We start from the raw sequence: 19754 nt of genomic DNA on the forward strand, positions 1-19754 counted from the left end.
AAGCGCCAGATCAACCATGGGAGTCGCCAGCGCCATGCCTTCTGCGGGAGGAGGGTGCGCCGATTGTCGCAACTAATGCGGCACGGGGGGGGGGGGGGAGTTTGTTGTGTTGGTGTGCATATTAGGGACGAAAGATTCCCATCCACTAGCACATTCAACCAATAGCTGCATTCCGGCGTAGTGACATTGTCGAGGGGGAGGCGAAGACTAGTGTTTTGATGGTGGGGGCGCCTCGCCACGGTGAGGATACAGAGCCGCATGGTGTCCATCCGATGGACCCCCAACGGAATCTGAGGGGGCAACCACACCATTAATGGCGGGTAGTTAGCGGGCATGTCCCCCTGTCGTCGGTCGTTATCTATGCACGGTGCTGGATGTATAGGCCGCATACTGCTTCAAAACCTGGTTGTGGCGCAAGGAGGAAGAAGATGAAGCGTCCCTCTGCGCCGGTGGTTGGGATTGGAGCGAACTCCAAACAAATGCCTCCACATCCTCCAGCCTTGTAGGCTACAAGGCATTTTTGGAGCTAGATCCATAATTTTTGACGATTGTGACACATATGACCTTTGCTAGAGTTGCTTTGGAATCTTTATCCATTTTCTACATTTACAAGATATTTCTACGTCATTGCTTATCTAATATAGCAAAATAGTTTATCCCGATACTTCGATTTATCTCAACATGGACACATGCTACATCATCAAGGATTCAAATGAACATGTATGCATGCATGGGGAAGAAGTTTTCAATTACTAGCAAGATGCTCGTGCATTGCACGGAACATCAAGATGCATTTTTTTACGAAACACCTATTGTGATTTGACCCATGCATCTTGAGAAAGAGGAGAGATAAGATGAGGAGGAGTGGGACGTGGTGGTGATTGGTGGTCGGACTGAGCGGAAGCATGGGGATGGATGACGCCGATAGCGGCCACCATGCCAGATTGTTCCAGAGGCTTTCTCTTTTAATTGCTCAACAATGAGGTTGTGGGAGATAAGGATGAATGAAGAAAGGCCTTATCGGTAAATGTGGAGAAAGGTGTGGGTATCTTTTTGCAAAATTGCCATAGTTTGCTTTATATCCGTCAGATATAGATCGGACGATCTACTTGCAAGATGGCAGGCACACCATCATCACCAACTCGGCTTTTTATAAGAAGTAGAGATTAGTTGATCCTCAATATTTCTATATATCTTAACATGCACGCATTCCACTTCACCTTACATACAACCTCATCATAGACCCACTTCAACATGCATGCGTCTTTTCTAGTTATATCATGCCACTTATGTTCGATAAATTGTTAACTATACAATAATACAATGCAATTATTCCTTTTTCTAATTAGAATTAGCAATTTTACTTACTCTGACTCCGTGTCTCCCTTAGTGAAATATTAATCCTCAAATTATTAACAAATAAAAATATATCTTAAATTCAATATTTAATAATTTATTTTTAGTTTTCATCGATATATTATTAACGCAAATATTCATGTTTCATACAACCAAATCTCAATGGATATATTGCAATTGATTCTCGCAGCAACACACAACGTATCATCTAGTTTACTCAAAGCGAAGAGCATATAATGCTATAATCCAGCCACATTGAAATTAGCGGGCATATTCTTCAATTTGTGGGCAATTTCTATGCTGCTTTTTTTCTCTAAAAAAGAACTAAAATATATTCGCAAAAGTTATGCTGTGTTCGGAGCAGATGGATCTTTCCACTGGCTGTTGTATTTGGATGGGAAAAATAGGTTCCCAACAGCTACTTGCACGTGGTTCATGGATACCTGCAGACCAGACGGAAACCGTGTTCCCCAAATCACATTCCGAAGTTCTTTTTTTCCTTGTAAAAGGAGATGCAATGGCATTTTGTCTCGAGGTCGGCAGGGTAGCACCGCGTCGCCGATCGATGTTGGGTGCAACTCCTCTTGACCTAGCTTCCGAGTACCAACGCACGCTCTCACACTTGGTCCATGGGAGCTAAGCCGTGCCACACTACCACGAGGTGTTACACTTACACACAATGTTAGGCGTAGGGTAGGTCCGTGATGGAGGAACTTTTCCGGTTTATTCCACCTCCGGGCTTTAGTACGTCTCCGTGTATCCTTTTCGGGACATGATGCGAGTGGTCCTGAAAAAGGTCTTGGAAAATTTGTGACACGTTTCATCAAGTAGTCAGGCTTTCCGAAAACTAGTGGACTGTCCCACACACTTTTGCGCTGCTACATAATGCAAAAAATTGAGTTGTTTTGCTTATTGCTTGTAGTTGACTAAACTTTCATGTATAATATATCACTCTCAAAAAGTACATCCTGAAGTTTAAATGCAGCTTAGAAAGTGCTTTAGCAAAAAATAAGTATAATATATTCTTCGCATGTATACATAGATGAGTATGATTAGATATGAAACACTGAACTAGTTTTTTTTTTTTTTTGCTTTCCTTGAATTTGGCCCCATCAATTCCACTCATCGGGCAATGCGTGGAGCGTGTGTAGGGTTGTAGGGGTGGTCTTTCTAGAGTGTAGTGAAAGTGCATCTAGGCCTTTTATTGAATTTGGAGACGATTCATGACAAATCAATTAAGATGGCTAATGATTTCATGGTTTATCAAGCTTATTTCGAAACCTTGGTCTATTCAAAAACTTAGTCTAAAGAGTATGTTGAATAGAAACACTATTGGTGAACCCTCCCTACTTGGTGTGCTTACAAGTGGTTGTTATTTGTAGTTTGTAATGGTAATGAATATCCACGTCGAGTTTAAAAACAATCATACTATTAGAGGAGCATTGATTACCTTCAATCTGGTTTGGACCGTAGTAATAACCTTCTTCTCCAGAGACTTTGGAATTATTCAATCCAGAAAGTGGTTAAGCTAAATAAGGTTGCTTCTAGCAAGCCTTTGTTATCGCATAATGTCTTTGCCACTGGACCAAACACAAACAGAAATTGCGGCGGATTCGATCTCGAGCTGGATCCAGGGTCGACCTCCTTCGGGGGGCGCTCGGCCAGGATGGCGGGTGCGGCGGACAGGGCGAGCATGGATCGGGGATGGGTATAGGTGCGGCTGGGTGCGGGGCCATCTGCGAGGGGGGCGATGTGTGTGCGGCCGGGTCCGGTGGCCATCGCGGCGGGCTCTGGGTCGCCTGTGGGAGCTCGCCTGGTGGGGGGCGCCTAGTACGGTTGCCGCCGGCGTTCATTGAGGAGGAGTTCCCTCCACTGAGCCGAGGTGGTGGGTCCACGGAAGCAGTGTGGGGACGACGACGTGGCGACAGGCCGTGAAGTTGGGCCGGCTGGTCCTAGGATTTTTTGGCATTAGTTTCAGGCGAACATGGGCCTCCACGTGAGCACAACCCAGTTGCACACGGGCAAGGGCCCAGGCACGCCCTGGTGGGTTGTGTTCTCCTCCTTCACCTTATGGTCCTCACACGAAGCTTCTAGCGCCTCTTTTGTTCCAAAAAATCATCAAAAAGTTTTAGCTCATTTGAAGAACTTTTATTTCTGCACAAAAAACAACACCACGGTAGTTCTGCTGAAAACAACGTCAGTCCGGGTTAGTTTCATGCAAATCATACCAAAACCATATAAAATTGTTGTAAACATGGCATCCACACTTCATAAATTATAGATACGTTGGAGACGTATTAGCATCCCCAAGCTTAATTCCTACTCGTCCTCGAGTAGGTTAATTATACAAGAAATAATTTATGAAGTGTGAATGCTAGCATAGTGCATAAGTTTGATCAATGATAATTTCAATCACTTTTCCTAGCATCATAACAACAACTCTTTCTCATAAAACTTCTCACTTTAAAGTAGCAACCAATTCACATGTTACGGTTAAACAATGAATTCTCTTGGAACTTAACAACATATATTCTCAGTCACCAAGCAATTGCAATTCAACTGATTCAACAAACTCTAAGTAAGAGCTCCACATACTCAATCATCATATAGTCTTCTATGATTGCTAGTACTCAAAGCATATTCTTAGAACAAATGACATCCATCGAACACATAAAAAGATAGGGGCTTAATGTTCGCCTCCCAGCTCATTTATCATAGAGATAATTGTCAACAACAATAATTCATGATCAAATATATTTGACTGGTCATATGTGCCTAGATCTTTACCCACTCCATGATGCTTACCAACTAGAGAATAGTTGAGGTTGAAATGAGAATGCATACTATTGACTCTTGCATAAAAGTAAATACTGAAAAGTAAAAGATAGGTCATTCGCAGAGGGAAACAGAGGTTGTTACGCGCTTTTTGGTTTTGTCTGCACAATCCCTTAATGCAAAAGAACGTCACGTTATATTGAAGGAAATATGCCCTAGAGGCAATAATAAAGTTATTATTTATTTCCTTATATCATGATAAATGTTTATTATTCATGCTAGAATTGTATTAACCGGAAACATAATACATGTGTGAATACATAGACAAACAGAGTGTCACTAGTATGCCTCTACTTGACTAGCTCGTTAATCGAAGATGGTTATGTTTCCTAACCATAAACAAAAGAGTTGTTATTTGATTAACGGGATCACATCATTAGGAGAATGATGTGATTGACATGACCCATTCCATTAGCTTAGCACCCGATCGTTTAGTATGTTGCTATTGCTTTCTTCATGACTTATACATGTTCCTATGACTATGAGATTATGCAACTCCCGTTTGCCGGAGGAACACTTTGTGTGCTACCAAACGTCACAACGTAACTGGGTGATTATAAAGGAGCTCTACAGGTGTCTCCAAAGGTACATGTTGGGTTGGCGTATTTCGAGATTAGGATTTGTCACTCCGATTGTCGGAGAGGTATCTCTGGGCCCTCTCGGTAATGCACATCACATAAGCCTTGCAAGCATTGCAACTAATGAGTTAGTTGTGAGATGATGTATTACGGAACGAGTAAAGAGACTTGCCGGTAACGAGATTGAACTAGGTATTAAGATACCGACGATCGAATCTCGGGCAAGTAACATACCGATGACAAAGGGAACAACGTATGTTGTTATGCGGTCTGACCGATAAAGATCTTCGTAGAATATGTGGGAGCCAATATGAGCATCCAGGTTCCGCTATTGGTTATTCACTGGAGACATGTCTCGGTCATGTCTACATTGTTCTCGAACCCGTAGGGTCCGCACGCTTAAGGTTTCAATGACAGTTATATTATGAGTTTATGAGTTTTGATGTACCGAAGGAGTTCGGAGTCCCGGATGAGATCGGGGACATGACGAGGAGTCTTGAAATGATCTAGACGTAAAGATCGATATATTGGACGACTATATTCGGACATCGGAAAGGTTCCGAGTGATTCGAGTATTTTTCGGAGTACCGGAGAGTTACGGGAATACGTATTGGGCCTTATTGGGCCATACGGGAAAGAAGAAAAAGGGCCTCAAGGGTGGCCGCACCCCTCCCCTTGGTCTGGTCCGAATTGGACTAGGGAAGGGGGCGCCCCCTTCCTTCCTTCTCCTTTTCCCTTCCTCTTTTCCTATTCCATATGGGAGGTGGAATCCTACTAGGACTAGGGAGTCCTAGTAGGACTCCACACTTGGCGCGCCCCCTCCTAGGGCCGGCCTCCTCCTCCCTTGCTCCTTTATATACGGGGGCAGGGGGCACCTCTAGACACAAGTTGATCCATGTGATCATATTCTTAGCCGTGTGCGGTGCCCCCTTCCACCATAATCCTCGATAATATTATAGCCGTGCTTAGGCGAAGCCCTGCGACGGTAGTACATCAAGATCGTCACCACGCCGTCATGCTGACGGAACTCTTCCCCAACACTTTGCTGGATCGGAATCCGGGGATCGTCATCGAGCTGAACGTGTGCTAGAACTCGGAGGTGCCGTAGTTTCGGTGCTTGATCGGTCGGGCCGTGAAGACGTACGACTACATCAACCGCGTTGTGCTAACGCTTCCGCTGTCGGTCTACAAGGGTACGTAGATCACACTCTCCCCTCTCGTCGCTATGCATCACCATGATCTTGCATGTGCGTAGGAATTTTTTGAAATTACTACGTTCCCCAATAGTGGTATCAGAGCCTAGGTTTTATGTGTTGATGTTATATGCACGAGTAGAACACAAGTGAGTTGTGGGCGATATAAGTCATACTGCTTACCAGCATGTCATACTTTGGTTCGGCGGTATTGTTGGACGAAGCGGCCCGGACCGACATTACGCGTACGCTTACGCGAGACCGGTTCTCCCGACGTGCTTTGCACAAAGGTGGCTAGCGGGTGACAGTTTCTCCAACTTTAGTTGAACCGAGTGTGGCTACGCCCGGTCCTTGCGAAGGTTAAAACAGCACCAACTTGACAAACTATCGTTGTGGTTTTGATGCGTAGGTAAGATTGGTTCTTGCTTAAGCCCGTAGCAGCCACGTAAAACTTGCAACAACAAAGTAGAGGACGTCTAACTTGTTTTTGCAGGGCATGTTGTGATGTGATATGGTCAAGACATGATGCTAAATTTTATTGTATGAGATGATCATGTTTTGTAACCGAGTTATCGGCAACTGGCAGGAGCCATATGGTTGTCGCTTTATTGTATGCAATGCAATCGCGCTGTAATGCTTTACTTTATCACTAAGCGGTAGCGATAGTCGTGGAAGCATAAGATTGGCGAGACGACAACGATGCTACGATGGAGATCAAGGTGTCGCGCCGGTGACGATGGTGATCATGACGGTGCTTCGAAGATGGAGATCACAAGCACAAGATGATGGTGGCCATATCATATCACTTATATTGATTGCATGTGATGTTTATCTTTTATGCATCTTATCTTGCTTTGATTGACGGTAGCATTATAAGATGATCTCTCACTAATTATCAAGAAGTGTTCTCCCTGAGTATGCACCGTTGCGAAAGTTCTTCGTGCTGAGACACCACGTGATGATCGGGTGTGATAGGCTCTACGTTCAAATACAACGGGTGCAAAACAGTTGCACACGCAGAATACTCAGGTTATACTTGACGAGCCAAGCATATACAGATATGGCCTCGGAACACGGAGACCGAAAGGTCGAGCGTGAATCATATAGCAGATATGATCAACATAGCGATGTTCACCAATGAAACTACTCCATCTCACGTGATGATCGGACATGGTTTAGTTGATTTGGATCACGTAATCACTTAGAGGATTAGAGGGATGTCTATCTAAGTGGGAGTTCTTAAGTAATATGATTAATTGAACTTAAATTTATCATGAACTTAGTCCTGGTAGTATTTTGCAAATTATGTTGTAGATCAATAGCTCGCGTTGTTGCTTCCCTGTGTTTATTTTGATATGTTCCTAGAGAAAATTGTGTTGAAAGATGTTAGTAGCAATGATGCGGATTGGATCCGTGATCTGAGGTTTATCCTCATTGCTGCACAGAAGAATTATGTCCTTGATGCACCGCTAGGTGACGGACCTATTGCAGGAGCAGATGCAGACGTTATGAACGTTTGGCTAGCTCAATATGATGACTACTTGATAGTTTAGTGCACCATGCTTAATGGCTTAGAATCGGGACTTCAAAGACGTTTTGAACGTCATGGAGCATATGAGATGTTCCAGGAGTTGAAGTTAATATTTCAAGCAAATACCCGAGTTGAGAGATATGAAGTCTCCAACAAGTTCTATAGCTAAAAGATGGAGGAGAATCGCTCAACTAGTGAGCATGTGCTCAGATTGTCTGAGTACTACAATCGCTTGAATCAAGTGGGAGTTAATCTTCCAGATAAGATAGTGATTGACAGAATTCTCTAGTCACCATCACCAAGTTAGTAGAACTTCGTGATGAACTATGATATGCAAGGGATAACGGAAACGATTCCCAAGCTCTTCGTAATGCGGAAATTGACGAAGGTAGAAATCGAGAAAAACATCAAGTGTTGATGGTAGACAAGACCACTAGTTTCAAGAAAAGGGCAGAGGGAAGAAGGGGAACTTCAAGAAGAACAGCAAGCAAGTTGCTGCTCAAGTGAAGAAGCCCAAGTCTGGTCCTAAGCCTGAGACTAAGTGTTTCTACTGCAAAGGGACTGGTCACTGGAAGCGGAACTACCCCAAGTGATTGGCAGATAAGAAGGATGGCAAAGTGAACATAAGTATATTTGATATACATGTTATTGATGTGTACTTTACTAGTGTTTATAGCAACCCCTCAGTATTTGATACTAGTTCAGTTGCTAAGATTAGTAACTCGAAACGGGAGTTGCAGAATAAACAGAGACTAGTTAAGGGTGAAGTGACGATGTGTGTTGGAAGTGGTTCCAAGATTGATATGATCATCATCGCACACTCCCTATACTTTCGGGATTAGTGTTGAACCTGAATAAGTGTTATTTGGTGTTTGCGTTGAGCATGAATATGATTTGATCATGTTTATTGTAATACGGTTATTCATTTAAGTAAGAGAATAAATTGTTGTTCTGTTTACATGAATAAAACCTTATATGGTTACACACCCAATGAAAATAGTTCGTTGGATCTCGATCGTAGTGATACACATAATCATAATATTGAAACCAAAAGATGCAAAGTTAATAATGATAGTGCAACTTATTTGTGGCACTGCCGTTTAGGTCATATTGGTGTAAAGCGCATGAAGAAACTCCATGCTAATGGGTTTTTGGAATCACTTGATTATGAATCAGTTGATGCTTGCGAACCATGCCTCATGGGCAAGATGACTAAAACGCCGTTCTCCGGAACTATGGAGCGAGCAACTGACTTATTGGAAATAATACATACTGATGTATGAGATCCGATGAGTGTTAAGGCTCGTGGCGGGTATCATTATTTTCTGACCTTCACAGATGATTTGAGCAGATATGGGTATATCTACTTAATGAAACACAAGTCTGAAATATTTGAAAAGTTCAAAGAATTTCAGAGTGAAGTGGAGAATCATCGTAACAAGAAAATAAAAGTTTCTACGATATGATCGCAGAGGTAAAATATTTGAGTTACGAGTCTGGCCTTCAGTTAAAACAATGTGAAATAGTTTCACTACTCACGCCACCTGGAACACCACAGCATAATGGTGTGTCCGAACATCATAACCGTACTTTATTAGATATGGTGCGATCTATGATGTCTCTTACCGATCTACCACTATCGTTTTGGGGTTATGCATTAAAGACAGCTGCATTCACGTTTAAAAGGGCACCATCTAAGTCCGTTGAGACGACACAATCTGAACTGTGGTTTGGCAAGAAACCAAAGTTGTCGTTTCTTAAAGTTTGGGATTGTGATGCTTATATGAAAAAGTTTCATCCTGATAAGCTCAAACCCAAATCGGAGAAATATGTCTTCATAGGATACCCAAAGGAGACTATTGGGTACACCTTCTATCACAGATCCGAAGGCAAGACATTCGTTGCTAAGAATGGATCCTTTCTAGAGAAGGAGTTTCTCTTGAAAGAAGTGAGTGGGAGGAAAGTAGAACTTGATAAGGTAATTGTACCTTCTCCCTTATTGAAAAGTAGTTCATCACAAGAAATCTGTTCCTGTGACTACTACACCAATTAGTGAGGAAGACTAATGATGATGATCATGTAACTTCAGATCAAGTTAATACCGAATCTCGTAGGTAAACCAGAGTGAGATCCGCACCAAAGTGGTACGGTAATCCTGTTCTGGAAGTCATGTTACTAGACCATGACGAACTTGCGAACTATGAGGAAGCGATGATGAGCCTAGATTCCGCGAAATGGCTTGAGGCCATGAAATCTGAGATGAGATCCATGTATGAGAACAAAGTATGGACTTTGATTGACTTGCCCAATGATCGGCGAGCCATTGAGATTAAATGGATCTTCAAGAGGAAGACGGACGCTGATAGTAGTGTTACTATCTACAAAGCTAGAATTGTCGCAAAAAGGTTTTCGACAAGTTCAAGGTGTTGACTATGATGAGAGTTTCTCACTCGTATCTATGCTTAAGTCTGTCCGAATCATGTTAGCAATTGCCGCATTTTATGAAATCCAGCAAATGGATGTCAAAACTGCATTCCTGAATGGATTTCTGGAAGAAGAGTTGTATATGATGCAGCCGGAAGGTTTTGTCGATCCAAAAGGAGCTAACAAAGTGTGCAAGCTCCAGCGATCCATTTATGGACTGGTGCAAGCCTCTCGGAGTTGGAATAAACGCTTTGATAGTATGATCAAAGCATATAGTTTTATACAGACTTGCGGTGAAGCCTGTATTTACAAGAAAGTGAGTGGGAGCACTACAGCATTTCTGATAAGTATATGTGAATGACATATTGTTGATCGGAAATAATGTAGAATTATTCTGCAAAGCATAAAGGAGTGTTTTTAAAGAAGTTTTTCAAAGAAAGACCTCGGTGAAGCTGCTTACATATTAAGCATCAAAATCTATAGAGATAGATCAAGACGCTTGATAAGTTTTTTCAATGAGTACATACCTTGACAATATTTTGAAGTAGTTCAAAAATGGAACAGTCAAAGAAAGAGTTCTTGGCTGTGTTACAAGGTATGAAATTGAGTAAGACTCAAAGCCCGACCACGGCAGAAGATAGAAAGAGAATGAAAGTCATTCCCTATGCCTCAGCCATAGGTTCTATAAAGTATGCCATGATGTGTACCAGATCTATTGTATACCCTACACTGTGTTAAGCAAGGGAGTACAATAGTGATCTAAGAGTAGATCACTGGACATTGGTCAAAATTATCCTTAGTGGAATAAGGAAATATTTCTCGATTATGGAGGTGACAAAAGGTTCGTCGTAAAAAGTTACGTCGATGCAAGTTTTGACACAGATCTGGATGACTCTAAGTCTCGATCTAGATACATATTGAAAGTGGGAGCAATTAGCTAGAGTAGCTCCGTGCAGAGCATTGTAGACATAGAATTCGCAAAATACTTACGGATCTGTATGTGACAGACCCGTTGACTAAAATTATCTCACAAGCAAAACATGATCACACCTTAGTACTCTTTGGGTGTTAATCACATAAATGATGTGAACTAGATTATTGACTCTAGTAAACCCTTTGGGTATAGGTCACATGACGATGTGAACTATGGGTGTTAATCACATGGTGATGTGAACTCTTAGTGTTGAATCACATGGCGATGTGAACTAGATTATTGACTCTAGTGCAAGTGGGAGACTGAAGGAAATATGCCCTAGAGGCAATAATAAAGTTATTATTTATTTCCTTATATCATGATAAATGTTTATTATTCATGCTAGAATTGTATTAACCGGAAACATAATACATGTGTGAATACATAGACAAACAGAGTGTCACTAGTATGCCTCTACTTGACTAGCTCGTTAATCGAAGATGGTTATGTTTCCTAACCATAAACAAAAGAGTTGTTATTTGATTAACGGGATCACATCATTAGGAGAATGATGTGATTGACATGACCCATTCCATTAGCTTAGCACCCGATCGTTTAGTATGTTGCTATTGCTTTCTTCATGACTTATACATGTTCCTATGACTATGAGATTATGCAACTCCCGTTTGCCGGAGGAACACTTTGTGTGCTACCAAACGTCACAACGTAACTGGGTGATTATAAAGGAGCTCTACAGGTGTCTCCAAAGGTACATGTTGGGTTGGCGTATTTCGAGATTAGGATTTGTCACTCCGATTGTCGGAGAGGTATCTCTGGGCCCTCTCGGTAATGCACATCACATAAGCCTTGCAAGCATTGCAACTAATGAGTTAGTTGTGAGATGATGTATTACGGAACGAGTAAAGAGACTTGCCGGTAACGAGATTGAACTAGGTATTAAGATACCGACGATCGAATCTCGGGCAAGTAACATACCGATGACAAAGGGAACAACGTATGTTGTTATGCGGTCTGACCGATAAAGATCTTCGTAGAATATGTGGGAGCCAATATGAGCATCCAGGTTCCGCTATTGGTTATTGACTGGAGACGTGTCTCGGTCATGTCTACATTGTTCTCGAACCCGTAGGGTCCGCACGCTTAAGGTTTCAATGACAGTTATATTATGAGTTTATGAGTTTTGATGTACCGAAGGAGTTCGGAGTCCCGGATGAGATCGGGGACATGACGAGGAGTCTCGAAATGGTCGAGACGTAAAGATCGATATATTGGACGACTATATTCGGACATCGGAAAGGTTCCGAGTGATTCGGGTATTTTTCGGAGTACCGGAGAGTTACGGGAATACGTATTGGGCCTTATTGGGCCATACGGGAAAGAAGAAAAAGGGCCTCAAGGGTGGCCGCACCCCTCCCCTTGGTCTGGTCCGAATTGGACTAGGGAAGGGGGGCGCCCCCTTCCTTCCTTCTCCTTTTCCCTTCCTCTTCTCCTATTCCATATGGGAGGTGGAATCCTACTAGGACTAGGGAGTCCTAGTAGGACTCCACACTTGGCGCGCCCCCTCCTAGGGCTGGCCTCCTCCTCCCTTGCTCCTTTATATACGGGGGCAAGGGGGCACCTCTAGACACAAGTTGATCGACGTGATCATATTCTTAGCCGTATGCGGTGCCCCCTTCCACCATAATCCTCGATAATATTGTAGCGGTGCTTAGGCGAAGCCCTGCGACGGTAGTACATCAAGATCGTCACCACGCCGTCGTGCTGACGAAACTCTTCCCCGACACTTTGCTGGATCGGAGTCCGGGGATCGTCATCGAGCTGAACGTGTGCTAGAACTTGGAGGTGCCGTAGTTTTGGTGCTTGATCGGTCAGGCCGTGAAGATGTATGACTACATCAACCGCGTTGTGCTAACGCTTCCGCTGTCGGTCTACAAGGGTACGTAGATCACACTCTCCCCTCTCGTTGCTATGCATCACCATGATCTTGCGTGTGCGTAGGAATTTTTTGAAATTACTACGTTCCCCAACATATATTGCCCCTTATGATAGCAACCTATATTATGCAGGCCGTCGATTTTATTACTTTGCTATTACAAGTTTGTACAACACTCAATTTTCTCTTACACTAAATGATTAAACACATTTAGAAGCAATTTTTATTGCTTTTTTTGCACCGATGACAACTTACTTGAAGGATCTTATTCAATCCATAGGTAGGTATGGGGGACACTCATGGCAAGAAACTGGGTTTAAGGGTTTTTCGATGCACAAGTAGTATCTCTACTTAGTATGAATTTTTGGCTAGCAAAAGATCCTAAGCAAACACCACATGTTGGAGGATCCATAACAATATAACTTGTATGCAAATATACACAACCATAAATCATTACACTGTCTTCCTTATCCAACTTCAACTAATTTTCTCAAGTTTGAAAATAATTAATGGGTATTCACAATCATAGAAGATGTCCAAGATAATATATTTGTATGTGAAAGTTCTTTCTCTTATACTAATCATTCATGAATTGCTTGTATGACCAATATTGTGATTGTCAAGCTTCAAAAGATTTCACTTTCTAAACCCGACGTGAAGCTACTACTAGATATAATACAAGCATATGAAGCACATATAATTTCAACTTCATGATATTCAATTCATTAAACAATTTACTCATAGGATATAGGTGAAGCACACGAGTAAATGACAAACTACTCCAAGAAGATATAAGTGAAGATCAAGCGAGTAGTTAAGTAAATGGGTAGCTATTTGAGGACTCTCTCTTATTTAGAAACTTTTAGATCTAAGTATTTTATTAAAACATTAATAAAAACAAAATAAAATGACATTCCAAAAATAGCACACATCATGTGAAGAAGCAAAAAACTTAGGCTCAACTGATACTAACCGATATTTGTTGATGAAGAAAGGTGGGATGTGTCGTGGGAGTAAGTCTGACAGTAAGGATAGGGGGTACGAAGGAGGAGGCAAGGTCCTAGCTACGATGAGGTTGTACACACGAGTTTTACGAGTTCAGGCCCCTCTCAGAGGAGGTAACAACCCTACGTCTTGGTGCCCTGAGTCTTGTCGATTGGAATATGTGTGTGAGTTACAGGGGGTTTGAACCCTTGTGCCAGAGGAGGGGGTGGCTTATATAGAGTGCGCCAGACCCCTCCAGCCCTCAATTACACAGGGTTCAACGTAAGTTAAGACAGGGGCGTTACTAGTAACGCCTGCTATAAATGACTATTAATGTCCTTGAAGACTATGGAGTGAACGCCTGGCCGTTGCCATCCCGAGGTGACTTTAGATCTTCTGTTCTCTGAGTGACTCTTCGTATGGTCGAGTGACTCTATCTTGGTCGAGTGGAATTGGGGTATCCGAGTGGAATAGCTGGTCGAGTGGATTGCACTCCGAGGTGATTCCAGTCGGTATCTTCTGTTGTACTTCAAATGTCTTTGACTCTAGGGCAATGTCCTTGGGTAGGGCATCTAGGTCAGGCCTATGATCCTACCCTAAGTACATGGCATTGTCATTAGCCCCCGAATGGATTGAGGTCTGAGTGAAGTAAGGTTGAAGCTATTTCCGATTCGATTCTATGCTTCGGAGGCATTTCATCGGAGTCTGGAAATCGTACTGGAACTTTAACATTACGTCAGTCGCCTTGATCGGTTCTATGGTCATCAAGTGAATTAGAGTGTGAAATCTTTGGCGTGATTGATTGCTCTGTGGTTCCCGGATTTCACGGGATTCAAAATTTTGGAGAAGCGCGTGGGACGGAGCGTGGCATAGTAAGCGGAACAGATGAACAGAGGTGCCTCGATTTCTACGCCGTCTTTTTTGCCACGTATCGGGCGAGCGTCTGCTGCGGGATGTGATAAGATCGCTTAGGCCCACCGGTGAGCCACTCGGAAGCAGCCCCATAAAGAGTGCTCGGGCCAATGCAATGCACAATGCTCATGATTCGGTCCTCTTCTCCTCTGCTTCTCCACCGCGCATCTATCTGCTCTCGACGCTTCCACCCAGTCCGTGTGCCGCCATGGGGAAGGACAAGACCGTGACCCTGGAGCGTGCGAAGAAGCTACCGGCGGCTGCGAAAGGCAAGAAGACGGCTCGAGGGTCGTCGTCGCGGTCCGATCTGCCGCCTGGTTGGATCCAGGGGGACTGGATCCACTCCGCCGTCGTGCAGGAAGATTTGGAGAGGCTCGCCAAGGACAGCATGATTGTTGATGGATCTTGGAGGTTGCCAGAGGGGGAATCCGAGCCCCAGCCTCGTGAGGGTGAGCGTGTCCTCCTCACCACCCATGTCGATCGAGGTTTTTCCCTTCCCTCGCATTCGTTCTTTCGGGGTTTCTTGAACTTTTTTGGTGCCCAGATTCACCATTTCCCCCCAACACAATCACATATCTTGCTGCATACTTCTCTTTGTGTGAAAACTTTCTGGTCTGCCAACCACACTGGGGTTCTTCAAACACATCTTTGTTGGGTAACATAGTAATTTCAAAAAAATCCCTACGCACACGCAAGATCATGGTGATGCACAGCAACGAGAAGAGAGAGTATCTCTACGTACCCTCGTAGACCGTAAGCGAAAGCATTATGAGAATGCGGTTGATGTAGTCGAACATCTTCATGATCCGATCGATTCAAGTACCGAATGCACAACACCTCCGAGTTCAGCACACGTTCATCTCGATGACGTCCCACGAACTTCGATCCAGCAGAGCTTCACGGGAGAGTTCCGTCAGCACGACGGTGTGATGAAGGTGATGATGTTGCTACCAACGCAAGGCTTCGCCTAAAAACCGCTATGATATGATCGAGGTGGATTATGGTGGAGGGGGGCACCGCACACGACTTGGAACAATCAACTTGTGTGTTCTAGGGTGCCCCCTGCCCCCGTATATAAAGGAGCAAGGGGGAGGCCGGTCGGCCCTTGCAGGGCGCGCCAGGAGGAGGAGTCCTCCTCCTAGTAGGAGTAGGACTCTCCTTTCCTACTCCTACTATGAGGGGGAAAGGAAGGAGGAGAGGGAGAAGGAAGGAGAGGGAGGAAAGGAGGAAAGGGGGGGTGATACGTATCCAATGTATCTGTAATTTTTGATTGTTCTGTGCTATATTATATCCTGTTTTGGAGATTATTGGGCTTTATTATACACTTTTATATTATTTTTGGGACTAACCTATTAACCGGAGGCCCAGCCCAGAATTGCTGTTTTTTTGCCTATTTTAGGGTTTCACAGAAAAAGAATATCAAACGTAGTCCAAACGGAATGAAACCTTGAGGAACGTGATTTTTGGAACGAACATGATCCAAAGGACTTGGACCCTACGTCAAGCAATCAACCAGGAAGGCACGAGGTAGGGGGCGCCTACCCCCCCGGCACGCCCTCCACCCTCGTGGGGCCCACGTTGCTCCACCGACATACTCCTTCCTCCTATATATACCTACGTACCCCCAAACTACCAGATACAGAGCAAAAACCCCAATTCCACCGCCGTAACTTTCTGTATCCATGAGATCCCATCTTGGGGCCTTTTCCGGAGCTCCACCGGAGGGGGTATCGATCACGGAGGGCTTCTACATCAACACCATAGCCCCTCCGATGAAGTGTGAGTAGTTTACTTCAGACCTACGGGTCCATAGTTATTAGCTAGATGGCTTCTTCTCTCTTTTTGGATCTCAATACAAAGTCCCCCCTCTCTTGTGGAGATCTATTCGATGTAATCTTCTTTTGTGGTGTGTTTGTTGAGACCGATGAATTGTGGGTTTATGATCAAGTTTATCTATGAACAATATTTGAATCTTCTCTGAATTCTTTTATGTATGATTGGTTATCTTTGCAAGTCTCTTCGAATTATCAGTTTGGTTTGGCCTACTAGATTGATCTTTCTTGCAATGGGAGAAGTGCTTAGCTTTGGGTTCAATCTTGCGGTGTCATTTCCTAGTGATAGTAGGGGCAGCAAGGCACATATTGTATTGTTGCCATCGAGGATAACAAGATGGGGTTTATATCATATTGCATGAGTTTATCCCTCTACATCATGTCATATTGCTTAAAGCGTTACTCTGTTCTCTTGAACTTAATACTCTAGATGCATGCTGGATAGCGGTCGATGTGTGGAGTAATAGTAGTAGATGCAGGCAGGAGTCGGTCTACTTGTCTTGGACGTGATGCCTGTATACATGATCATACCTAGATATTCTCATAACTATGCTCAATTCTGTCAATTGCTCAACAATAATTTGTCCACCCACCATAATACTTATGCTCTCGAGAGAAGCCTCTAGTGAAACCTATGGCCCCCGGGTCTATTTTCAATCATATTAATCTTCCAATACTTAGTTATTTCCCTTGCCATTTATTTTACTTGCATCTTTATTTCTCTTTATCATAAAAATACCAGAAACATTATCTTATCATATCTATCAGATCTCACTCTCGTAGGTGACCGTGAAGGGATTGACAACTCCTTTATCGCGTTGGTTGTGAGGAGTTTATTTGTTTGTGTAGGTGCGAGGGACTCGTGCGTGGCCTCCTACTGGATTGATACCTTGGTTCTCAAAAACTGAGGGAAATACTTACGCTGTTCTACTACATCACCCTTTCCTCTTCAAGGGAAAACCAACGTAGTGCTCAAGAGGTAGCAAGAAGGATTTTTGGCGCCGTTGCCGGGGAGTCTACGCAAAAGTCAACATACCAAGTACCCATCACAAACCCTTATCTCCCGCATTACATTATTTGCCATTTCCCTATCGTTTTCCTCTACCACACTTCACCCTTGCCATTTTATTTGCCTCTTCTTTTGTTTGCCTTCTTCCCGTATGTATCATTGTTTGTGTTTCCATGTGCCTTCTATTTGCTTGCTAAAAATCTATTGATATGGATCCACTTAAAGTGTTCTACTTAGATCATCTTCAATCCTTATGCGGTCGTGTTGAAACCCCAACTAGCCTAGTTGATGGGAGATCTTTAGATGAACATGCTCATTTTGTGTGTCACCGTTTGTCTGAAAAAGGGAGACTCTTATGGAATCAAATAAACAGATTGCTGTGTTATGCTTGGAATCTTTGTGAAATTTGTGATTTTACTTGTTGCTCGAAGAACCCTAAAAAACACCTCCCCTACCTATGTGAGTTTAATGATATTGAAATATTATCTTCTTATGCAAAGGGTGTTTATAGTTACTACGATATTGGACAAATTGAAGAATTTGTTGCTTTTAAGGGTGCTTATGAAGTTGCTTCCTTGATTGAAAAGTATGATATTACTCTCTACGAATCTGAAAATTTTGACATACTTAAATATTGCTATGAAAACTATGCTCATAATGTCTATGTCAAAGAATTTATTGAAAGAATGACCGTTGCTTCGGAAGAAAATAATGATATGCATGAATCTATAGATAATTATGATTCCGATGATTTGATTGAAATATCCCTTGATGAACATGATGCTTGTTATTCTTGTAGCCATGATGCCAATATTTATGAAGATGAATTTGCTATAGTTCCTTATGTTAAACATGAGACCGTTGCTATTGCACCCATACTTGATAGTTCCTTCAATGAAAAGCATGATTGCAATGATGTTATTATAAATTCTCTTAGTGTCAATTGTGTTAATGATATGTAAAACCCTAAGCTTGGGGATGCTAGTTTTGCTATGACTACTATTTGTTGCAATGATCATGATTGGGGTGATTCTTCTTTTGATCTTGAAAATTTATTTAAGCCCCATGATGAATATGAGACTGATAATAGTGTTTGCAATATTATTGGAAGTGGGTTTGGAAGAGTGTCAACTTTAGATCCCGCATATTTGGAGAATGTTCAATCATATGAAATTTTTGATAAAAGTGGGTTTGGAGAGGTCATGACTTTAGTTAATGTTAATCCCACTATTTTGGAAGAGTGTCAACTTTGCATTCATGTGGATCGTGTTGAAAATATTTATGTGATAGCTATTTTGTTGAATTTTCTTATGATCCTACATGTAATTATTATGAGAGAGGAAAATATGATGGTAGAAACTTTCATGTTACTAAATTACCTCTCATTATGTTGAGATTGCTATTGTTTCTTTCCGTTTCCTTGCATATGCTAGTTTTTGCTTGCCTTGATATTTGTTTGCCTATAAGATGCCTATGCATAGGAAGTATGTTAGACTTAGATGTGTTTGTCACATGTTTTATGATGCTCTCTTTGTACTTCAATTCTTGTCTTTCATGTGAGCATCATTGAAATATTATGCCTAGCTAGGGGCGTTAAGCAAGCGATAGCGCTTGTTGGGAGGCAACCCAATTTTATTTTTATTCCTTACTTTTCGCTCCTGTTTAGTAATAAATAATTTATCTAGCCTCTGTTTTGGTCGTGTTTTTTGTGTTTAATTAGTGTTTGTGCCAAGTAGAACCGTTGGGAAGACTTGGGGAAAGTCTTTTTAATCTTGCTGTAAAAAACAGAAACTTTAGCGCTCACGAGAAATGATGCCATTTTTATTTGGAAAGTGATAGTTAGTTAATTCTTTTTGCAGATGATTAATAGATAAGTTCCTCACGTCCATCAATTTATTTTTGAATTTTTGGGGTTTAATATCTTGCGTTAGCTACAGATTACTACAGACTGTTCTGTTTTTGACAGATTCTGTTTTCCGTGTGTTGTTTGCTTATTTTGATGAATCTATGGCTAGTAAAATAGTTTATAAACCATAGGGAAGTTGGAATACTGTAGGTTTAACACCAATATAAATAAATAATGAGTTCATTACAGTACCTTGAAGTGGTGTTTTGTTTTCTTTCGCTAACGGAGCTCACGAGATTTTCTACTTTAAGTTTTGTGTTGTGAAGTTTTTAAGTTTTGGGTAAAGATTTGATGGATTATGGAAGAAGGAGTGGCAAGAGCCTAAGC

The sequence above is a fragment of the Triticum aestivum genome, chromosome 4A, assembly GCF_018294505.1.
Source record: "Triticum aestivum cultivar Chinese Spring chromosome 4A, IWGSC CS RefSeq v2.1, whole genome shotgun sequence".
Taxonomy (NCBI): Eukaryota; Viridiplantae; Streptophyta; class Magnoliopsida; order Poales; family Poaceae; genus Triticum; species Triticum aestivum.